The sequence below is a fragment of the Camarhynchus parvulus genome, chromosome 6, assembly GCF_901933205.1.
Source record: "Camarhynchus parvulus chromosome 6, STF_HiC, whole genome shotgun sequence".
NCBI classification, from domain to species: Eukaryota; Metazoa; Chordata; class Aves; order Passeriformes; family Thraupidae; genus Camarhynchus; species Camarhynchus parvulus.
In genome coordinates, this window is record NC_044576.1 from 21,646,173 (window position 1) to 21,669,521 (window position 23,349).

General features: G+C 54.5%; 1 protein-coding gene across 1 annotated transcript in view; it reads left to right on the plus strand.

Moving 5' to 3' along the window:
* SLIT1 (slit guidance ligand 1) overlaps nucleotides 1–23,349 on the plus strand; it is a 59,918-nt gene that overhangs the window by 14,071 nt on the left and 22,498 nt on the right. The gene's annotated exons all lie outside the window — the stretch shown is intronic.

The following is a 23,349-nucleotide window of genomic DNA, read 5'->3' on the forward strand; positions in this document are numbered from 1 at the left end:
TTGCTCAGGCAATGGTGCTTTCAGCAGTGCCAGCATTGTTCAAACAAAGTGTTTGCAGGCTCTCAGCTATGTCAGGCACCACATACATTGGGAAGGGTGCTGTGAGGAGCAGAGGGTGTGCGCCAGACTGGGTCTGGGTGCTCTCCATCACTCAGAGAAGCAGCTTATACCCTGTGGGTTGGGGTGGTGGTTGCCAGGACACAAGCTTTCTGCTTGCAGCATCTTGTGTCTCCATTGATCAGCTGTGACATGAGGATGCCAGGTCCCTGCTGAGGCAAGGCAGGAATGGACAAAATAACTAAATGTGCTGCGATATTCCCAGGACAGGCATGGCCATGTTGGGGCCAGGCAGCCCGGCCTGTGCAGTCAGGCTGTGGCTGAGCCACTTTCTTCCTACAGTGCCAGGGAGTCAGTCGCAGAGTCCAGCCTGGAGCGGGTAATGAAGGGTTAAAACGCTGTGTGGTTGCCAGTATGGGATGTGTGAAGTGGTGGACAGGTGCCAAAGATGGGCCTAGGTAATGGCAGCTGATAGCACAGGCGTTCCATTAATTATCAAATGGCATTTGTTGAGCTCAGCTGTGCCATGTCATGGCGCCAGCAAGGGCCCATCCTCCTCCAGCCACCCATTGCATAACAGAAACACAGGCCAGAGAATAATTTTACAAATATTGCTCTTTCCTTTTTAATCTTCTCTAGACTTAATACCAGGCTCTTTCAACAAGCAAACCCTAACAATTCATTGTGGAGATGCAGAAGAGCAGCATGTGTGTCTCCTACACATACAGAGTGCCCCTACACAGCTGCCAGGCTCGTGTGGAGCCAGGACTGTGCCATGGTGTGCAGGGGGCTGTACACACCCCGAGGGTTTAAGAGGGCTATGCAAGATGTTCCTTGCAGCCACCTCATGTTCAGGCGCATTTCAGCCTCATCCTGTTGTTTTACTGCTTACTGCAATGTGGGGGTTATTTCAAACCTTTTCCCTCCCACCCTGTCTTGAAGTTGTTTTCTGGCAATTTCTGCCATGGCAAACTGCCTGGATTCCAGCACCTGGAGCTTTTCTTGTTCAATCTAGGGCTGTGGGCATGGGCTCACATTTTGAAGCTCCTCAACTATAGCTGGTGCCACGTCTTGGGGAGCTTTGATGTGTGCTTGGAGCAGAGGGTCCCTGTGATGAGCGGTGGGACTGGGGACAGGGGACACTCTGAGACACCCTCCAGCCTCCTCTGCAGCAGGTTCTCCCACACACATTAATGAGGGTAGGGGTGCAGGGTCTGCCCAGAGAGCACATCAGGAGCCAGTGTCCTGGCAAATCCTCGAGTTCTGCATTTGTGCAATAGAGCCCATGTGCCAGAGGACCTGCTGCTCCCTCTCCTTGAGGCTGCTGGTTGCTGAGGTGCTCAGGGGGATGGCAGGGCAGGGGGTGCCCTGGGTGGTTTGTCTAGACACACATGCTGGCTTAGCAGGAGGTGAGATCGGGACCAGTGCTAGGCCAGCCAGTGCGGGAGGTCATAAGGACACTCTTAAATTGCTGCAAACCTGGGTCAGGCTACAGGGATATGAGTCAGTGGGGAACAGGTTTAAGCTAAATTGAAATCAGCTCTCCTTGAGCGAAATTGGAGCCTCCCCACTGGGCTTTGCACTTGTTTAACTGCTGAAATGGATCTGGGGTGGCCCCACTGCTCAGGACCCCCTCCCTGTCCAGAAAGAGGCCAGGACCTGTGCTGGTCTGGGAAAAGAAGGCTCTTACCAGCACCATTTTCTCGCAAACCTGATCTCCAGATCACTTCCAGCAAACAGGCTTCCCCTTGACCCACGACTGCAGCCACCCATGGCATGCTTCTCGAGTTCTGGAGTCCTTGCTAGGTCCTCATGTCCTCACACCACTGTACTGGCAGGTCTTGAATTAGCAAAAACTGACTGAATGAGTCAGGCTGAGATCTGTGTAGTTGGGAAATGAGGCTGTCTGGTGGCAGCTGAAGCAGAAAGGCAGGGGTGGATTGCAGGAGCTGCTGGGGGTTGCTTAGATGGGCCCTTGGGTGCTGGCCTGGGTGCTCTAGCCTTTTCTAGGCATAGTCTTGATGGATCTTTTTCAGCACATCAGTAACACAGAAGATGAAGACAAGTCTATTGAATTAGGGGTATGTGATACCCACAGAGCAGTTTCCCACCATACCTTTCCTGCTGAACCTGATGAAAATTTTTCAGGAGCACAAGAGGAGTCCCTGAGGTTCAGCTTGGGATGGAGAGCTCTTTGTGCACCTCCTGAGTGTCAGAGCCTAATCCACGTTGTGGTACTTTGTGGTCTCCCAGCCCAGCTCGAGCTACAATTACTTACATGGAGCTTGGCTGTAAAGAGCATTTGTGCATCGGGATAATGGAAAGGGTTGGAGTTAAACCTGATCCGTCGGGGCTTAAATAAACTGGGGAATGGCAGGAAAGGGCCAACGGGAAGCAAACCTCAAATGAGGGCATGGGGGAGGTGAGACGCCTGGAGAGGAATGTTTTCCCCTTGGAATTTGGAAATATTGAGCTGACGCCTGCCCAGAGCCCATTTCAGTCTGAGATAGTGGGGGTGGTCCTTGGCAGTGGGGCCAGGAGGCAGGGGGACTCCCTGCATGGCTCCTTTATTTATGTGTGGATAACTCATTAAGCAGTGCTGGTGGCTGGAAATGGTGCTGAGCTGAGGTTTCGCTGGAGAGCGCCTGACCTCAGCGACCCGTTCTCAAACTGGGTTTAATTAAACTGTCAGCACTGGACGGAAGAACAAAGCTTTGTAGGCTCAGGGGGGAAAGCCAGGGTCCCCCAGCAGCTCAGTGGGGAAAAGCACATCTCCTGTGAAGAGGAGGGGTGATAAAAAGATGGATCTTTCCTTCCAGTGAGGATTACCCAGGCAAGAAGGTGACCTCTTCTGTTGCAGTGCCTGGTGTTGGTCCCCAGTGTGCCACAGCCGTACACATCTTGGCTCAGCAGTGGTGCTCCAGCACAGCCCACCAGGATGCACACCAGGAGCCAAGGGGATGCTGGTAGATCTTCTTTCACCCTCTCTCCCAAGCTGGCAGGAGTTGTGGTTTTTTTCCCAACAGCCCCCAACAGAAAAAGCAAGCAGAGTTTCTCTCTGCTTCCTTGTGGGGGGGGGAAGGATAAGATAGGAGTTTTGTAACACTCTCTTCTCTGCTCAGCTCCCCTTAAAACCTCCTCCTGAAGCTGTTTCTAAGTCCCTTGGGGGTTCTGGATTGGGGATGGATGCAAGGAGGAGAGAGGAGTCTGGAATGGCTGTAGCAGCAGGGTGAGGACAGAAATGCTGCGGACGCATCATCAGGGAGGCAAAGACGTGGGCTGTTGAAATGTGCTAAAGGCAGCCAGGATGGCTATAAATAAATAGTTTTCTCCAAGGGAAGCCGAGCTGATGCGAGGGAGGAGAGGAGTAGTGGGTGCTTGGCTGTGAGGAGCTCTGGGGAGTAGCTCCTGCAGGGGAGTCACAATCCCAGATGGATGCATCTTCAAAGGAGTAGCTGCCCAGTGGTTTCCCTCAACAAAAGCTGCAGTAGCTGCTCCTTGCTCAGGCAGAATGGGAGCTGAGAGAGAGTGAGCAGAGAGTAGGGGGAAAAAAGTCTTGTCTCCAGAAGAAGGGAGATTTAGGACAGGGGCCACAGACTGTCAGTTTGTGTCGGACCCATGCCAGCTAAAATGGTGAAGGAGATGGTGCCACATCTTAGCTGGCAGCCAAGCCCAGGGGGAAGGGCTGCCGTGCTGCTCTCAGTCTGTAAGGGCAGGGGCTCCCTAGAAACAGCATTAACATCTCAATCAGGGCTGGTGACTTTCTGAGCCAGGGACATGTGAAATGTTGTAGGAGCTGGCGGGATTTTCACGCTCCTGTGAGACTCTTCTGTGGCCAGAGCCTGCAGAGGAATAGTGAAGCTCTATGGCTGCCTCTGTCTGGGAGCTGACAGAGGGACCAGGGGCTGGTCCAGACCCACTGTGGACCCAGGGGTATTTAAAGGGTTTTGAGGTGAGTGGCAGAGAGCACCACAGCTGGGTGTACTGCCTGGTTAGGAGAGATGATATTATGGCAAGCCCGGGGGCAGGTTCCTTGCACCACCCCTGTATTTGGCTAAACCCAGCCCTAATTGCCTTTAGAAAAGCAGGCAGAGAAAAATGGAGGGCTGCTAAATAACTTGAGAAAATGCAAATGACATCCTTCAAGAAGGAGAGGATCACAACCACGCCAGAGGAAGCTGTGAGCTGAGTAGTAGCAAAACAGGGTGACAAGTGAAAAAGGAGCTGTCAGAGAAAGGAATAACAAAACAGGCCCCGCTCAGATGGGGCTGGCTGCGTGTGGGAGGTGTTGCTTGCAAGACTGTACTAGTGACCGTTCCTCTTGGGGCTGCACCAGGAAAGCCCCCAGATAGGGAAGGCAGGGATGGAGGAAAAAATGTGTTCTTGGTGATGGCTGGATAAAGGAGCCGTGCCGTGCCCCCAGAGCGGGTAGTCATGCTGGTGCCAGGAGGGGACACTCTCTGGGGAGTGCATGTGCCACAGCTTTGCTCCCTCCCAGTGGGGGAGACTTGCCTGAGCCCCGTTTTCAATTTAGTGAGGGATATTTGGTGCCTGCGTGCTGGTTGGCTCCCTGGAAATGCTGTCACTGTGGTGGGCTGGCTCTGGCCGTGCCCTGGCTCTCCTGTGCCAGACACCCCCCCCCCGTCCCCCAGTCACTCTTGTTGGGGATTTGGTTGAGGTTCACTCTCTCCAGCGAGGTTTATGCTGGTTGTGGAGTTCAGCAAGCGCCCAGGAGCCTGCAGCTGCTGTGTGGGAAGGGGCCTGTGGGCACAGCCTTGTGTTTTCATCTTCCCCTGCTGGAGCAGGGTTGCTTTGGCTCCGTGGGCACGTGCCCCTTTGCTCTTTGCACAGATGTGTATGTGCTGATGTTCTGTGCAGAGGTCTGTGGTCCAAGAGCAAAGTGCCAAGCTCAGAGCAGAGAGCAGCTTTCCTGGAGCAAACCTCCCTGCTTCCCCTTCCCCAGCATCCCTCATTTTGTCCCAGCTCCCCCTCTAGCAGCATCCCCCTCCCCTTGCCGGGTGAGGGCCAAGTGTCCCCGCTGTCACCATGCCCACGTTTTGGACTCCGGGTGCCGCACCCCATCGCGCTCCCCAACAAAGCTCCTTCTGTTGGGGACAGAGCAGGGCTGGGGGGGGCCAGGCTGGGATGTGTCCCCCCGAATACCAATGAGGAGGGGCAGCGTGTTTACCCCGGGAGCTGGGGGGAGGGAGGAGCTGTGGGGTCTGTGTGCTGCAAGACACCCCCCACACCAGCTGGGGGGAAGGGGAAGGGAGGCCTCTCTGCAGCCCCCGGGAACAAAGAGTCAGTGTGGCTCCTGACAGCTCTAAGGAAACGCAGGGAAACAAATGTGCCACTAATAGGTGGGGAGGTTACCTAGGGAAGGATGCTGCCAGGCGGGCGGGCGGCCATCCCCTCCCCGGCGGGCTGCCAGGCACTGAGGGGCTGCTCCTGGCACCCCAGCCTTGGCAGGGCTCAGGGGGCTGCAGGAAGGCCAAGCTGAGGCAGGCTGAGATGTCCTTGTGCTTCTGGCCCATGGGGACAGCATCCTCACAGATACCTCTGGGGCTTTGTGCTGGGCAACCCTGCTGGAAAGGAGCACCCTTGTGCAGGGAGCTGCTCACTGCCTGCTGCTCTTCTTCCTCCATCATTAATGTGCCACGGGTCTCAGCTTTTTTGGGGGGGAGGGCAGTAAGACTCCCTGGGGGATCCTGAGTGCAGACAACCTCAAAGCCTCACAAATTAAACACATTCTTAAGATCTCTTTATATTTGAGCTCTTCCATAAGCATTTTGGGACTTGACCCACAGTCTCCAGAGGCACAGGAGTGCTGGGGTGAGGGTAGCAGCCATGGCCCAAGCTGCAGACGAGCAGCCTCCCTCCTTGCTTCCCACCAGCCTGGGCCCCATCCTGCCAGGGTGGTGGTGCAAGCCCTGCTCAGGGACACCCTGGCTCTGTTCTGTGCCATTATCCTGCCAGCGAGCCAGGGCTGCCAGGAGCGGGCATTGCCAGACGGCTGCCTGGAGATAATCTGCCCCGTTCCCTCCATGCACCCCGTTGTGCTCCTGACTCACGGCCGGCTCCACTTTTCTGGCTCTTGAGACGCTTCCAGGGTTTCCCTGGCAATGCACAGGGTCAAGCCCCACTCCCGGGGTTCTCTCCTTGAGCCACTGGTTCTGCTGGGCACACCCTCTGTCCTGCTTTGGGTGCAAACTTGGATTTGGGGTTTGTAATGTTATTAAAGTGAAAGTCTGTGGTGACGTGCAGCTTTCAGCCCCCTGCCCCTTTCAGCAAAGTCCTCTCCTCCACATGGCATCGTGCAGAGCATCCCTGTCCAGCTTCCCAGTGGTGCACTGGCAAATGGGAATTTGCAGCCCATGGGAAAAAGCAATGAAAAATCAAGTCTTCCTAAAGCTGAGCAGCAGTGCTAATTACACAGCTATTAAAACACAGGAATTATTTATTCCCTGCCTGCCTCACAGCTCATTGCCTGCATTGTCCCACATTCAGCCTTTGGCCACCTTTGGTCCCCTGAAAGAGTTAAAAGAGCACTTGGAGGAGCTGATGCCTTTGTCCATCCGTTTTGAGCACAACATAAAGGCATTTCCTTCCTCCTGTTTTCACAGCTCAAATAGTAGAAGAGTTCAAAGTGATATTAAAGAATCGTGAGCAGAATTAGCCTCTGGTAATTTGAGTTCCAGAATGTGAAGAAAAAAGTCTTATGCAGTGATTTGAGGCTAAGTTGTATCTTGGTACCACTGCATGTGCATCCCACAGACGTGTGAATGTGCAGAGCCAGGTAATTAACCTGCCTTTGCTGGCTGATCTTTCTTCGGGTGGATGCTGTAACCCCTCCTCTCTCATGCTGGGGCTGCAATCAAAACAAGCTGTCAGCAGTTTCCAGCACTGCTCCCAACAGGCTGCCTGTGTCGTGCTCTTTCTCTTCTGCTCCCAAGGGACCTATGGTGCTTTTGGCATTGGTGCTGGACCACACAGCCTGCAACCCCAACACCAGCATTTGGGCTTGGTGGGCTTCAACTTCTTGCCCAAGCGGGCTGCCTGGAGCACTGGGATGCTTTATCTAGTGCTGCAGGTGGGTAAAGTTCCCCATGCTGAAGTGCTGTAAGGGCCAAACAGATGAGTGTAAGTGGGAAAGATGCCCCTTTGCACACCTAGGGGCTTTCCTGGTGCAGCAGGGCTCCTAGGCATTGCCAAGGGCAAGCTGTGCCCTGCCTGCAGGGATGAGCTGAGGGTGTCCTGGTTTGGTGAGCCCATTGTGCCAATTGTGTGTGCCAGTTGACATCCATGTGCAAGGGAACCCTGCTGGCAGTGTGTTGGGTTTGGGGAGGTGGGGATTCACTTTCCCGATTCTCATCTGTGCTAAATTAATTATCATCTCAGGCTTATCCTCACTTAACCAGCGAGGCGCAGACTTCTGTGGCTGGGACTCCCTCTGCCCTGCCAGGGCTAAGCAGAGTATGGATTAGGGGGTCTTACCAGCTGCCTTCCACAACCCTTCCATGGTTGTTGCACCCCCTTTTGCCCACAGAGGCTTTTGTCCTCATTTGTATCTGTATTTCCCTTCAGGATAGGAATAGCTGGATTAATTTTTACTGCTCCCAAGGGAGCTGTTGGTAACTGAAGACATCCTGCTGTCTTTTCTTCTCTAAACTGGGAGGCAGGAAATGGCAGGGATGGTTTAGAATGGTTTCCTCACTGTGACCTCCTTCTCCCTGTCTGGTCCTCGCTGCCCCTCCAGTGAGGGATGGCATTTGAGGCAGAGCTGCTTGGAGAGAAAAACAGTGGCACAGACTTTCTGCAGGCCCTGGGGCTGGAGGAGAGATGTTTCTCTGGGAGGTGCAGCCAGAAAGAGCTTGACCATCCACTTGAGTGTTTGGGAAATGGTAATTTTGGGATTCTAAGGAGAAAGGAGGGAGAAGTGTTAGCTAGGTTGCATGGACAGAGTACTAAATGTGGAAAGCACAGGAATAGCTCTCAAAAAGTGTCTCCCATCCCGGAGCTGGGAAGTTCTCCACCCCTAGACCCCTCCCATGGCAGAACTGGGAAACGGACCTGGGAATTCTGACCCTGTGTCTCCCCATACCTTCCCATCCCTGGTATGACACTCAAAGGGATATTGTCCACCTAGAAGGCCCATAGGTGGGTGGGTGCTTCATCCCCTCCACTTCACCCCATCTAGGATGCTTTTTCCCATATGACAGAGACTTGCAGTGGCAACAGGGGCCTGGAGAGGAGTGTTGAAATTGACCTCACCATGGCACCCTTTTGGGATATTTGCCTATGATCTGGTGATTCTTCTTGCCATGGACCAGCACATATCCAGCAAAAAATGCAGCAGTGTGCTGGTCCGAGGCAAGAAGAGTGGAAATGCAAAATGGGTGTGGGATGGGGGTAGGTATTCAACCCCAGGGATACTCCACTAATTACCAATCATAGGGATAAAGTTGGGACCACGTAACAGGAGTGGGGATCTGTGCTTGTGGGGTAAACAGGAGCAAGGAAGTGAGGAGCAAGCAAGGGGGCTGGCTGCATTCCCAGGACTCGGCGGTGTTTCCAGCTCTCGCTGTCTGACCAGAGGCATTTCCACCTCCCGGTGTTGTCGTCCTGCTCCAGCTCGCTTGTTCTCCTCCCCATGGGCTCAGCATGTTGCTCATTCCTGCATCCTACGATTTCACAGCATCCCCGCAGCCGGGTGCTAATGAGATTAGACCCAAGCTTTAAGATGTCTCTCTCTATCCTTTGCCATCCAATTACACAGCCCGCATGGTATCTGATTGCCTGTGAGAGGGGAGGACTGGGGCTGGCTGGATGGGAGGATGCAGCTGGTCTTTCTGGGTATCAGCCCTGCCGTGCTGAGTGGTTTTCTTTTGGTTTTCTTTCTTTCTCTTTTTGTTTTTTTTTTTCCCATTCTCCCCTTGGCTTTGAGCTGCTTCGTTTGGCTTTTTCATCGCTTCTCGATGTGGCGGCTGGGCAGAATTTGTTTAAATTAACTGCTTGAATGGCAGCGTTTGTGTGTGTTGGTGGGGGGGAGCTCAGACAGCACCAGAATGGATGAGGGGGATTAAAGGTGCCTAATGGGTTCCAGATGGGCATCCTGGACTGGGAAACACCCCCGCAACCCCAACCCCAGCCAGGGGCCGCTGGTAAGGAGCTCGGGGCTGGGAGCTGGGATGCTACAGCAGGCAGCTGCCTGGTTCTCCTGCGGCAGGGAGGCTGCTCCGAGCATGGGCCAGTGGCACTGGGGTGCACATACTATGCAGGTAAAAAAGAACCATTCGGCTACATGGGAATAGTATGAGCCATGCTATCTATCGGGTTCCTAGGCTTTATTGTCTCAGCCCACCACATATTCGCACTAGGAATAGACATTGATACTCGAGTATACTTCACGTCCACCACTATAATCATTGCTATTCCAGTGTGACTGCCCAGCCCTGCTGGGGTGAGCAGGCAGATGCACCACAGGAAGCTCCTTCCCTGGCTGCCCTGGATCATAGGGTGCAGCAGGCTCTATTTCCTGCAGCAAGGCTCTGGCGATATGGGGCTGGGGACAACCACTGTGTGTGATTCCAGCTTTCAGAGGTGCCTCAGCTCAATCATTAGCTGACACTGCAAATACAGCCCACTGGGGCAGCACCACTGGTGCATCAGTTTCTGCTCTGCAGTCTTGGTTGCAATGAGGAATGATAATATTTAGTCTTTGTTGCCCTCCCCCTGGGCTCTAGAGGAGCTTGGGGTGAGCGCTCACTCAGTTCGACATTCCCACCACTGCAGATGTCAGCATATTTTTTTTCGTATTTACAGATGGAAAACTGAGTCACAGAGACAGGAACTAAATTGCCTGTGTGGCCCTGCCAGCTGCATTTCCCAGATCTGTAGGGGTTAGAGACATGGTGACAGCCCTGCCCGTCTTTCCAAGGGCTGTGCCTTCCACCAATGGCCAGATTTCTTCCCCAGAGCTGCGACATGGTGCCAGGGCTGTGTGTTTGCAGCCTGTCTGGTGGCAGAGCCTTGATTGGAAGCATGTCAGTCCCAAATGAGATGAAGAGTGTGGAAGTGAAGGGCTGCTGGGGTTTGATGTCACTGGCAGGAACCTCAAGGTCATTGCTTTTGAGTTTTATTAATGGCTGAGAGCAGGAGGAGGATATAAGCTGTGAGACAGTCATCTGCTGGGAATATCACCTGTGCTGTAGGTCAGCACATCATTTCGTGGGAGATTTTAACTTTTTAGGGGGGAGCAGGGCTACAGAAGTGGGCAGGTTTAATGGAAGTGAATATCACACAGAACCTTTTGCTATTGAAAGCTGGCAAAGCCCTGGTCCTGGTGGGAATGAGCCCACTCACCCTAAAATATTTTTTTGTGAAGGCAGTGGTTTGCTCTGGTGTGCCCAGCTGCATCCAAGCAGATGACTGAGCCAGGGAATGAGGCAAGGCTCAGGAGGGAGACCCACAGCCCCACTCCCCATCCAGAAGGGAGGTGTCACAGGGACACACAGGGTAGTTGGGAAGTGCTGGCTGACCTCCATCACCTGCTGACCCTCGACCAACACTCTGCTGGCCAGCCCTCCCAGCTCATCCTTGGCCTCACGTTCCCCCACCCGGCTCTTGTTTCCTTCCACAAATATTGAGAAAATAAACAGCACAGCCAAAAAGGGACATCCCTGCATCCCTCCACACACAGCTGCCTCCCCAGGGAGCCACAGGTGGTGACCCTGCATTCCTCAGTCTGAGGGTTAACAGAGAGAAAGCAAATATTGGCTTCTCCTGGGGCTGCTCCAGCCTGTGCCTGCTCCAGCCTGTGCCTGTGGCTAAGGCTGCCTCCTGCCTGAGGAAAGGGACTCGTGTTGCAGGCAGGTCCCCATCTCTGGCAGGGGTGGTTGCACAAACATGGCTCTTCACCCAGGTAGCTCGAATTCCCCGTTGTGGCCTTGAGCCTGCTCCTTAGGACAGGATATTCCTATCCCCCATCCTCCTTGAGTCTCTTCATCCTGGTCGCATCTCTTAGCAACGCCCCTGCCCAGGACCTGGGCTCTGTGGGGAGGGATGTGACACTTTCTATGCATCAGTCACTTTGTCACCTCCAGAGTGAGTGTGAGGTCGTTAACCCTGGAGCACAGTGAGTGAGGATGGAGCATCCCTGCCATGCCTCCCCCGGGTGGCAGCCGCTGCTCTGCCTCCAGCTTGACACCGATCCCCGCTACAGTAACAGTACGGGTGGCAATCAGGGAGGAATTAAAGGATAATTAATGCCAATCCACATGGAAAATTGCTCTCGTCAAACAAACCTGATATCATTTTTTTTGATGAGCTGACAAATTGGGTTGATAAGTAGCGACTGTGCTGACATGATATACCGAGACTTCTGCAAGTCATTTTTGCTCTTGCCTGGAGGATATTGCCATGAAAATATTAATATTCTGCAAAAGTCTGTGGAGCATTTCTGACAACATTCTTCACTGGTAGAAATCCCTGGGGGAATTGCAGTGGTCACCTCTCTGTCAGGGTGCAGTGGGGGTCTGATGGTGGTGAACTAATGTGGTGAACTAATTCTCACCATCTCTGCAAAGCTGCGGTGGTCTTGGAGTCTTTGGTGGTGCTACTGACTTTTGCCAATCAGCTCCCAATATCCTGGTCTCTTGTTGCCTCCTCTTCCTGCCTTGCACCAGCTGAGGGTGAACTGAGTGGCGTGGGTGATGCAGCTTGGGAAGAAACCACCTGCAGAGTGACAGAACTCAGTCTGGAGGACATGTGAGGCAGCAGTGGAAGGAGCAGGGCTGGTGCTGCGGGTGGGATGCCGCTCTAGCAGGGATGCTCTCCCTGAAACACCTGCACTGGGAAACAGCCTCATGCAAGGTCATGCAGCTGGGGAAAAAAAAATGTAGGTCACAGCTACGAGACGGGGAGCAGTGTCTGGGGATGTGGTTACACTGAAAAGGACTTAGCAGCCGTCGTGTAAGCCTGCTCTGGGATGTGGGCTTCCAGCTTGGGCAGTGATGGATGCACGGAGTAGCTCTGGGTACTGGGGAGTTGCCAGTTTGGGGGGCAGGAGGGAGGCCTCTGCTGAGCACAGTTTATGCTTCAGGGCCCACAGTTTAGAGAGATGTTGGGAAATTAGAAAGTGCTCAGAGAGGAAGTGCAGGATAATTGGAGGTCTGCAAAATCTGCCTTCCAGTGAAAAGAATTTAAAAGCTCAGTCAATTTAGTGTATGCAAGAGGAGGCTAGGAGAGAAATTTATCTCCATCTCTGCATACCTGCATGGAGAAAGGCCTGGTTATAGGGACGCCATTAATTAAAAAAAAGAAAAAGAAAAGGGAAAAAACATAAAATCATTCAATAGCTGCGGGCTGAAACCAGACAAATTCAGACTAGAATTAAATTTGTCTTTATCACGACAGAGAGCAATTAACCATTGAACACTCAGCTGGGAAGAGGTGAATTGAATGTCCTTTGAAATTGCAAAGGAGACTGTACTTCTTTTCCCAATGGTGAAAACTGGAAGTGTCAGTTGGAGCAGAAATCCCTCGGAGGGCTCTGGGTCTGGGCTGAGTGCTCAGAGGTGTCCCAGTGATAAAGTGTCCCCTTCTGGGTGATGGATGACGCCCCATCCGCTCTCCCTCTCTGGGTACTGGGGACATAAGTCCAGTGCTTCCAACACAGGCTGGCCAGGTCCTTAATTGCTCTCAAAGCCCCCAAGCATCCCTGCTCTGTGAGGCTGGCAGAGCAAAGCTGGCTGCAGAGGCTCTTCTCTATGTGGGATGATGTGAGTTGATGTCTGAACAGGCATGTCTGTGGGTAGGGATGGGGCTGCCACAGCTGGGGGCTGCTGGAGGGGGTTCCAGGCTGGCCCTGCTGCTCTCAGCCAGGCTGGGGAGATCCACTGGCGCCACTCTTCCCACGCTCTCCCAGAGGATGCTCAGCCGTGGCCTTCTGACCTCTGTACTGCAGTCCTGTCTGAGCATCTTAGGCAGAAATATATTTTATTAGCACTGTAAAAGGGAAAGACAGCCTTGCTTGAATTTTATAAGCTCTAGAATACCTTGCCTGGTGAAGGGCTGGCTGAACTTCTGGGGGCTTTGGCTTGGAGCTCACAGGGCAAATGGCAGTGGTGGTTGAAGTTGTTCTCTCTTCCCTACACTCCTCCCTTGTCTATCACAACTGTTCCTCCTGTGCCCCCACCTCCACAGAGCCAGACAGGACCTGTTCTGCTCCTGTTCCCATCCATTTGCAGAGAGATGCTAGCAGTGACTGTGAAAGCAAGGCCAAAACAGAATGCTCCTGGATTATCCCAGTATGGGGTTTTCCTGTCTGTCAGTGCCCAAAATTGTGCCTGGAACAATAAGAATGTGGAACTGGGCTGTAGATGAGGACATAGCTCTGGGGAAGTTACATTGTATATTTGGGGACACTTATAGAGTGGAGGAATGCTGTGGGGAGCTGTTGGTGCCCCCGTGAGCAGGGCACTTGCAGCCTGCCAACCCCTGATCCCCTGGTTGTAGGACTGTCTTTACGTCCTCTGGGAATCTTTGTGCTCCTGTCCTTGCCGCCTGCTACTGCAGGGCCTGGGTTTTGTGCTTTTGCTTCTTTTTCTTCCCTTTATTTTCCAGCCTCTTTCACAAAGACACCTATTCTCCCCTCACCGTGCCTGGGGATTTACACAGAAAGCTCACCCTCAACATGGCAAAAGAAAGGCCCGGGCGGCCCGGGAGAGGAAGCGCACACAAAATGTGGTGTGTGGCTCTTTGTGTCCCCTTTGTAATTCCTCTGCACAATGAACTGCGCTGGCCACCCACCAGCCCCGGGCTACCCCAGGTGCCTCATCCCTCGTGCCTCTCGATGTGGCAGCGGACAGAGGTGGGATGCTCCTCACAGCGGCCGAGAGCACAGCCTGTGTGCTCAGAAAAGGGGAAATTTGGCCAGGATGGAGATGGCCACGTTCCTGCAGCAGCAAAAAGCACCTTGCATCCCCGCCAGCCCCCGGCAGAGCGCTGGGGGTCCCTCCGGCAGAGCCCTTCCATCAGCCCCGCTCTGACGGCTTTTAACATGCTAATGACCCTCTCAAGGGCAGGAGCAGCTCTGTGTAAAACCCATGTTCAGCCCTCGGTCATGGACATTTGCTCGGAGACAGAGTGTTAAATATTTATCCTCCCCGCCTCCCCCCAGCTCCGCAGGCATTAACAATAGCGATTGCAACCGGCCCCTTCCCCCTCGCCGGGAACATGTGGCTCCCGGACCATGACAGCGAACGTTATCGTTTGTACCTGTGAATTATTGATAAGGTGTAAGATAGTTCTTGCGGTGAAAAAATAATGAGAGGGAGAGGCTGCAGCCTGGCAGGGTAGGCGCTGCTTCAAACCCTCTTCTCGAGGGGCAGAGCGGGAGGTGGGACCCTGTTCCTGCTGGGCCCATCCACCAGCTGACCAGGCCGGCCCTCAGCAGCGTGTGGCCCGCGCCGGGCTGCCGTCCTGCCTGGTGACTGCTCTCGGCATGGTCTGGCTGGCGCCTGTCCCCTCCCGGCCGCCCGCCGCCTTCCCCGGGGGAGGTGGGCAGCTGCCCGCCCTGCCCGGGCCTGGCCGCCTGCGCCCCCCGTGAGGCAGGGCCGGCCGCTCCGGCAGCTGCCTGCGGCTCCTGGGGCTGAGCGGGCCGGCCCCGCTGCTCGCCCCAACGCGGGAAGCGGCAGGCGCTGCCCGGCCCTGCAGACGCGGTGGCTCCAAGGAGCAGCTGGGAGAGCCTTTCAGCTGGCCAGGCTGAGGGGCTCCGGAGGTCTCCAGGGACTGAAGGACAGAGAGTGGTCCTTGGCCTGTGGCTTTATGGCCACCGATATGCTGTCCCTGTGCCCTAATCTGTCCCTGGAAAATCAGGGATGATGCTGCTGAGTCCCTGGAAAGCAGGTGGCAGTCCTGAAAAGGGGTCAGGTTTAGGGCTGTCGTTTGGTTGGAAGGTGAATGCAGAGTGTCCATCCCCTTAGCTGTGTCCCAGAGAGCCCCTGTGTCTGCCAGCTGGGGCAACTCTGCGCTCCAGCTCTGCTTTGCAAGCCTCTGGGATGCCATGTGGGAAGGTGCAGATGGCTCAGGGGGATCTTGTCATGGTGGCGTGGGCAGTCTGATTAAAATGGTTCAAAGCCCAGCTTTGATATACTTAGACCCTCCATGCTGCTGCTGTGTTTTGCAGGGAGAGCACAAGCAGGAGAGTCCAGGCATTAGCGTGCAGATCTGGGCCAATGTGGGGCTGCACATCTGTGTCCCTGGGCCTGGTGGTGGTGAACCAGGGGCTTCCTCTCTGCCTCACCTCCCCAGAGTGCTCTTTAGGTTGTGTGCATAACGAAGCATTGCTGGGAGAGGAGCACTGAATGGTCTTTCCGCCAGCCTCAGAAAATGGGCTGGACTCCTGCAGGGGCCGTGTCTCCCCTCTGCTGCTCCCCATGGTGCCGCTTTTCCAGGTGTGCTGACACAGGAGCAGGCAGAAAACAGCAAAGCTCTAAAGCGAGAATGAAGGAGTGATTAAGAGAGCATGTGTGTGTGCAGTGTGTCTGCATGCTGGAGGGAGTGTGGACGTGGTGCAGTGGGCCATGGATTGAGGTGCATGCTGCAGGGTATGGACACAGCAGGCAGTGCAGCAGAGCGTGTGGAGAGCCCCCAGCCCGAGGGTGCTCCAGCGTCAGGCAGCATTACCCTGGTACACGCTGCAGCATGGGAGCTGTAGCAAGGAAGGGGATGACTACAGCTCTCATCTCACTGCAGCAGAGCATCCCTGAGCAGGTGATTGATCCCAGCATTAAAGGGTCTGGGAACGTGAGCCCTTGTCTCCCTGCTCACCCTTCCCCTCCCTGACTTGTCTCCAGCTGTGCAGCAAATACAAGCCAGTGCACTCGGATAGCAACTTTGAAGTGTGAATTTCAAACACACTCTGTCCTCATCCCCTCTCCCATGTCTGATGGGATGCACAGGGAGCAGCAGGAACACCAGGCACATGAAACAGCTCTGTTCAAAGCCTGGCACTGCAGCTTCCACTTGCAAGTTAAGTTTGCAGGCAATTACCAGGTGGTGTTCCCTGCCCTAGCTCCCGGCCTTTCCCCCCCCAAACCGCCTGCTCTCTGCTCTGCTTTTAGGGGAAAAGCCTGGCACAGAGCACACACAAACACCAGAGCACACAGACACTGTGTTGGGCTGGGCTCTTGCCTGCAGGTTAAGGTGGGGGATGCTGCAGCCCTCCTGTGCCCCCTCCTGTGGTCGTCATGGCCCCAGCTCAGCACTGAGTTGGGCTCACACCAAGCCAGAGTTGAAGACTGAGGGGTAGAAGTTTTCTGTGCAGAGGGCAAAACAAGACAGCAGCATTTTGGCCCTTACTCATGAGGAGGAGGCCAAACCCAAGCCCTTTTTTCCTCCAGCTGCATTTTGGCTAGAAGGGTGCAGTGGGAATGGCTCATCCCGTGCTGGATCCCAGGGTGCTGCAGGATGCTCACGTGCTCAGCCAGAGCTGTGGCTGTGTGTGCAGGGGAAGGATCCAGCCCCTTCCTTGTGCGAGGCAGAGGCGAGACAGCACATGTAAACTCGACTTCACAAGACATCAAATGTGCTGTGGTCGGATGGAAATTGGCTCCTGGAGCTCCTTTCTTATGGCACAGAGCAGCTCCTGTCTCCTGCTCCCCCCCTCAGAGAGTGGATGGGCTGATAATATGAGGAAGTGCCTGCTCCCCTTCAAGCCACTGTGCCTGGGATCTCATCTCCAGGCTCACTGACAATTTGCATTAATGTTTGCCTAACTAACCAGGAGCCCTCTGACATCCTAATCGCCTTTGCTGGGGGGCTCACATGGCTCATGGGGCAGCAAGACTGGCAGAGGTGATTCTAGGCTCCTTTGTCCTTCAGCAATCTCCAACCCTCAGAAAAAAAAAATCCTTTGCCAGAAGATGGGCCCTTTTCTCAATTTACTTGAAATGATGTCCTGGATTTCTGTCCAATCAGGTCCCTGCATTGTTCCTGAGCAGGATTTCAGTGTGGGAGCTGGCTAATTTGCAGTATTTTACATATGTAATATGTTGTCAGAAATTCTTTTTAATGCCTATAATATTTAATTAGGAGGCAGATTTCAGCATATGAGGCAGGAATGGGGCTGTGTAATTAGTTATTGATGATTTAATATCCATTAAGTCAATTAAATAAAAGCTGGAGGCAAGCTCCCATGTATGAATGCACCCCATTTTGTGTCTGTTCTGGGACGGAGCTGGGTTGTGCTGGTTGTCTGGCCTTGGAGCAGCTTGTACCCATCCAGGGCTGCTGCAGGGCTTCCCCCCTCCATGAGAGCCATTCTACATGTCAGGAGCACCCAGCCCACAGTCCCTGCTGCAGAAGGACATCTCCCACCTGGGTCACATCTCCAGCCTCCTCTTGCAGGGCCTGTGACATGCTTGTCTCTCAAACCTGGTATTTCTGGTCTCAAAACTGATCTGGAATCTGACAAAATATGAATCATCCAAGAGATATAAGAGCAGGCAGAGTTCTGGGCAGACTAGAGTGTATTTTTAGACAGCACGTGTTGGAATTTGAGTGTTTCATAGGGGGGAAAAATGAGGTTTTCAGATCTGAGTGCTCTGGCCATGCTGGGAGCCCCACTACTGGCTCTGCATTGCATTGCTGGCCTTCCCACAGCAGCATAGGAAGGAGGATAAGGTCAGGCTGTGCTGCACAGCCCCTGCTTGACTCTTCCATCACAGAGGACCACACTGGGGCCCTGTGTGTCTTCGTGAATCCCTTTATCCACTGCTGGGAGCTCATGGCATGGGCATGCAAACAGGATTGGCACCTCACCCTTCTGCTGGCCCCAGACAGCAGCCATGGCTCCTGCTGCACCTGGAGCCAGCCACTGGGGCACTTCCAGGAGCGCGCCTGTCTCTGGGGACACCAGCACCCAAAGCTGCATCTGCAGCCCAGCCATGCTGCCATGTGACACTCATGCCAGTGATGATGACTCACATTCCTGCACAGGCTGCCCTGAGATGGCTCCTGCTGCATCTGGTGGCGGGATCCCAGTCTGTAATGTCCCCACTGAGAGATAGGCACCCACCTCCCTCCAAGGGGGCTGGTATCTGCCCAGCTGCACTGGTCTGGGTCTTTCCCCCTCTGTGGGGTTTGCAGCCAGGACACCACTGTTCGGGAGATTTCATTCTCCTTTTTATCCTGGCTGTTGGGAGCCGGGGAGCCGATAATGATGAAGGAGTGTAAATGTCAGCAGGAAACCAGCTTCAATCAGAAGTGTTAAAAATAAACCTGCCAGGCCTGCTCTGGCAGGGGTAATCAGCCTCAGCAGCTCCTCTCCCCAGGTCCTAGAGCACAAGCTGCAGCTGTGCCAGCAGTGCCAGGCCACCTGAGCAGCCATGCTGGAGGCTGGCTGCAGCCCTGGCAGCTCCAGCGCTGGCCAGCGCCTCCCCTGGAGCTATGAGGAGCAATCCCCCCAAGCCATCCAGGGTGAAGGGTCCCATCCCCTCTTCACAGGCAACATCCTCACTCCCCTCTGTGGAGCTCCTCTCTGCAATCCTGGCTGCTCTTGAGCTCAATCAGGCTGTGGCAGGAGGTGTGGACACGCAGGTAACACAGTCCCCAGCTATTAAGGCACATCCACAGGGCAGAGTCAGCCATGGGCTCTTGGGTTCACAGAGCTGCTTTCCCCACTGTGAGTCAGATGCACTTGGAACAAAGACAGGAGGTGCATTGTTAACCCCAAAGATAATTAACCTCAGGGCAGTTTTGAAAAGGGCTGTGGGGCTGCTCCATCACTTGAACTTTAATACAGAAATTAAAGATCTGTGTGACACCCCTAGCTGCCCACAGACTCAGGGCCAGGACTTTTCAGTCTGTGCCTTGTGGTTGGGTGCTGCTGTTGGGCTTGATACTTCTCCAAGGCTCCACACATGCATGGGTCAGGGAAAGGGAGGAGCACCCACATGTGGCTCCAGCAACTCATTTCTGCCTCTCCAAAACAAGGAGGGGCTGTTGCTCCACAGCACAGGCAGGTCCATGGGTGGGAGCTGCAGCTGTACTCACTACCTGCAGGCAGAGGCTTCCCCAGACCTGTGGTGTGGTTTTGTGCTAGGGGCTCTTCAAAGAGCAGCTCTGTGGAGGGAAGCCTTGTGGGCTGGGATGCAGCTCCCAGTCCCCTGTGGCATGGCCATGACTGGGTGCTGCTCTCCCAAAGCCACTCTCAAGAGCAATTGTTACTGGGGCAAGGGCAGCCCCAGCTTGGGCCAGCCCCCAAGTTCTTATCTTGGCTTTGATGTGGTTCACACGAGATGGAGTCTCTTTATCTTCCTGTTGGGTTTTCCCTGTGTATCCCTGTGCTTGATTCCCATGCTTGGGTGCTCTTGCAGCTCCACATTCCCTCTGCTGTTTTCCATCTGCCTTTCCTTCTCCTATCCTGGCTGTTTCCTCCTAGCCCTGTGTAAAATCACATCTCTTTTACCAGCTGTTGGGCACGATTTGAGATGTCCCACTGGCTCCTTCCTGGCTGCCTTTCATCCTGCAATGCATCTCCCACTTCTCCTCCCACTGCCAGCCTCTCCCAAGAGCTCTCAGGAAGCCCCAGGCCATGAGATAGAAGAGTTTTACCTGTCTGAGTGCTAGGGCCAAACACGAGAAGTGTGAAGGATGCTTAGTCATGTCAGGGCATCTCACCAAGTTCTCCAGCTGTCTTGCAAGGTTCAGCCTCAGTTTCAGAATATCCTCCAGGCCACAGGGAGTTTGCTTTAGCTCTTCTTAAAGCCAGTTGCTGTCCCAGGACCTGTAAAGCTGAGGAGCAGCATCACAAATCCACAGCATCGCTTCTTGGCTCACCAAGATCTGGGACAGATCTGGGACAGCCGGGATGCAATTCTCAGCTTGGCTCAGCCTCATTCACACCTCGGAGGAATCCAGGAGGCTGGCAGGGCTGGCTTCACACTTATTAGCAATTAAAAGCCTCAGAGCCTGGGAGTCAATTAGCTCTGGGCTTTGCAGTGCTGCAAACCCAGGGGATGAGCCTGCTAACCAGAGCTGCAGCCAACTCCCCACAGGGCTCAGGGCTGGCTCGCCAGAAGAGCTATTTGCTTTTTCATTTACACCTTGGATGAGTGTTGCAGCATGGAGTTTGGGGTATCTTCTCGGGTGTGAGCTGCCAGGCAGGGAGCACACGCTGCATGCTGCAGGATGTAAGGCTGCATGGCAGGCAGGGCTGGAGCCTGGCACTTCTCAGGGCATGGCACAGCCATGCATGGGGTTGTGATGGGGTGAGGGGGGATTGACCTTGTCCTAACTGTCACAGAGCTACAGGGAGGGTCTTGCCGTGGCACATTGCTGTCTGCTGGAGGTAGAACCACACATGGTCTAGCAAATCCCTGCACCACCCTCAGCTCGCTCTGTCCCAGGCTCTGGAGTTGCTGAGCTCCTCTGATTTGCTGGACATCCTGGAACATGTGGGTCTGTGAGTGCTGAGGTGCTACGCTCTGGGCAGCAGTTTCCCTCTGCAGGGTTGGGGGGCCTGGTGTGCAGCCCCAGGGAAAGGGACGTCTCTGTGCCTTTCATTTGCAGCGTGTGGGGAACATGCTTGAAATGAGCTGAGGTATGCAGATGTGAAGCAGGCAGGTGCACAGGCTGAAGGGCAGTGTTGCAGCTGGAAGAACATGCTTTGGTGGAAGGTTCATGAAGGGATTTCCCACTACTAGAGGGTAAGACGGAAGCAAAAACATGAAAAGAGGTATGAGAAAAGATTTGCTGAACATCAGGGCTAAGGGGACTTGGAAGTGATGAGAAGCAGGGATGCAGAAAAGCAGGAGGCTGTGCAGCAATGGGGCCAGTGGCTGGGTGCCTTGGTTCCCAGTGGCAGTGGGACACAGGGGCTGTGAGACAGGCAGGTGCAGTTTTAACACTCGGTGTCCAGCCAGACACTTGCTGGGGACAATGAACCTTTACCCAGCAGATAGTGAGAACCGGGGTAGGTGTGTCAGCCACGGAGCAGGTCCTTTTCAGGAAATGACAGGCTGGCTGCTCCCACAGGTGGGTTGCAGGAGACTCCCCTGCTCACCCCGGGCTCTGCCAGACCACAGGGCACTGGACACAGAAGGAGCTGTGGCTCTCTCAAGGCACTTCGGGACGCGGGGGAGCTGATGGCGATGCCTTAGCCTCGTGTTAGCTCCCCTTCCTGCCGATAACGAGGTTTCAGGAACAAAGGGACACTGTGGGGAGGGGGCGGTGACAGGCACGCAGGGTTTGCAGCTTGTTATTTCACTTGTGTTTCCATTAAAGCTGCTGCTTTTAACTTGTTTCAATCTCTGAAGAGGCTCCAGGGTGCGCAGCAGATGCTTTATTCCCCCTCCCTCCCACCCTCCCTCTTTTCCTTGGCCGGCTCCCCTTGTTCCCATAGCATCCCCCTTCCCACAGAGGCCGAGTCCGCAGCTCTGGCACTGCAGCTCAGCCCACGCAGGAGCCGATCCTCGCTGGGGCTGGACCGGAGCCACTGCCCAGGCGCTGCCCTGGCAGAGCTGCTCAGCAAAGCCTGGCTCCTGCAAGTGCCCTCCCACTCGCTGGGGACATTGCACTGTCCCCAACTTCCCCAATGCCCAAACAAGGGGCTGCTGGTGTTACCCTTAGTGCATGGACCCACATGCCTCAGCATCCCCAGGGTGTCCCCTCAGCACACCCTGACACCGTGGTGGCACCCGTGGGTGATACCAGCCAGAGTCAATTGCTGGTATCAGCGGGTCGTGTGATGGGTCAGCAGTGTCCCTTTGAAGCCACTGAGATTTGCATGCCCTGAAATGTTTTGTTAAATCAACACCACCATGCTGGGGCTGGGACTCCTCTCACTAACTGTTGCCATGAGCATATGTTGGCTTTTACATATGCTCGGCTCGTCTGTCCAAGCAACAAACCTCTCCAGCTTTAATGTTTTTGGAAGCATCTGCATCTCCTGGGAGGGAAAGAAGCAGGGCCAGAGCCTGGGATCAGCACGGCACTTTGGGAAGCCTGGGGAAGGCAGGGTAGTATGCTTGAAGCATTGCTCCTTGCTCTGTTCACTTTTACACTCTACTGTGTGGACACAGTGGACAGGCAGAAGTTTTTGATAGGGCTTGTGTCACTAAGGTCTGAGACACTCAGCACATCGTGGTGTCAAGTTGTGTTTTGCCTTGCTGCAGCAAAGGATTGTTTTGTCCTTATATATAAGGCTTGGCAAGGAGGAGCTCTGATGCATTGTTTTCACTGGTGCTGAGAAAATAAGAAGAAAAGAAGTATTACAAGAAGCCTCAGGTGGGATTAGGGTCAGCTCTCCTAAGGGAAGTGATTATTTATTTTCACTTGAACCACAGTGGATATGACCTGGTGCCAAGAGATGCTGAGAATGGTCCCTTTGGGAGGACTGTCCCATGGCCTGGAATTGTATCAGCCACCATGGGTGGAGCAGGTGATGATGTGGGTACACAGCCCTTGCACAGGGAAAGGGACGCCCAGGGCAGCCTGGGTGATTCAGAGCATGGGGACCCTGTATCTTGCAGGTGGGGACATGAGCCCTGCTTTCCAGCAGGAATGGGGTAGAGATATGCATGTAAGGGCATATAGAGGCCAAACTGCCCATCTCACTGAGGAGCGATGAGAACACAGGGCAGGAGAGGTCAGTGCTGGTGTGGTGATTAGAAGGATGGCTGGTTGTCTTAATCTCTAGGATCCCTGTAGGGACACCTCCTTGCCTCTGCACAGTCCTTTACTGTGCCACAGAGATGTCTCCTGTGCTGGATTTGGTTGCTGCCAGCATCCTTGTTCCCTCTGTCTGTGCTGTCCCTGCTCCATGCACCCTTTCCCAGTGCCCATCAAGGCTGTGTGTGTCAGGAGGCAGTTTCTGTGGCTGCAGGTTGCAGTCTCCCCCAGCTCGCTGCGGGCTGTGGCAACCAGAGCTAGGAGGATAATGAGATCTTAATAGTCCAATTATATCCCATCGATTTACTCAGCACGCAATTGTTGGCGGCTGGGCCTGCCTGATGAGCCGCTCCACTCCGGCTGCCAGCGGGGAGGGCTGTGCCACCCCGCCCAGCCTGGGATGCTGCTCACAGCAACCAGCTGTTCCCCCTTGAACCCCTGTAGGAGCGCCTCCCTCCCCCACTTCCAGCTCACTGTCCCCCTCTTCCAGGAGGGGCAGTGACAGGAGTGACAGGCAGAGATCGGAGCCGGGATCCTGGTACCCTGCCCTGGTTGGGCATTCCAGCATTGCCTTGACCCCAGGCTGATGTCCCCCATACTGCCCTGGGGAGCAGAGGG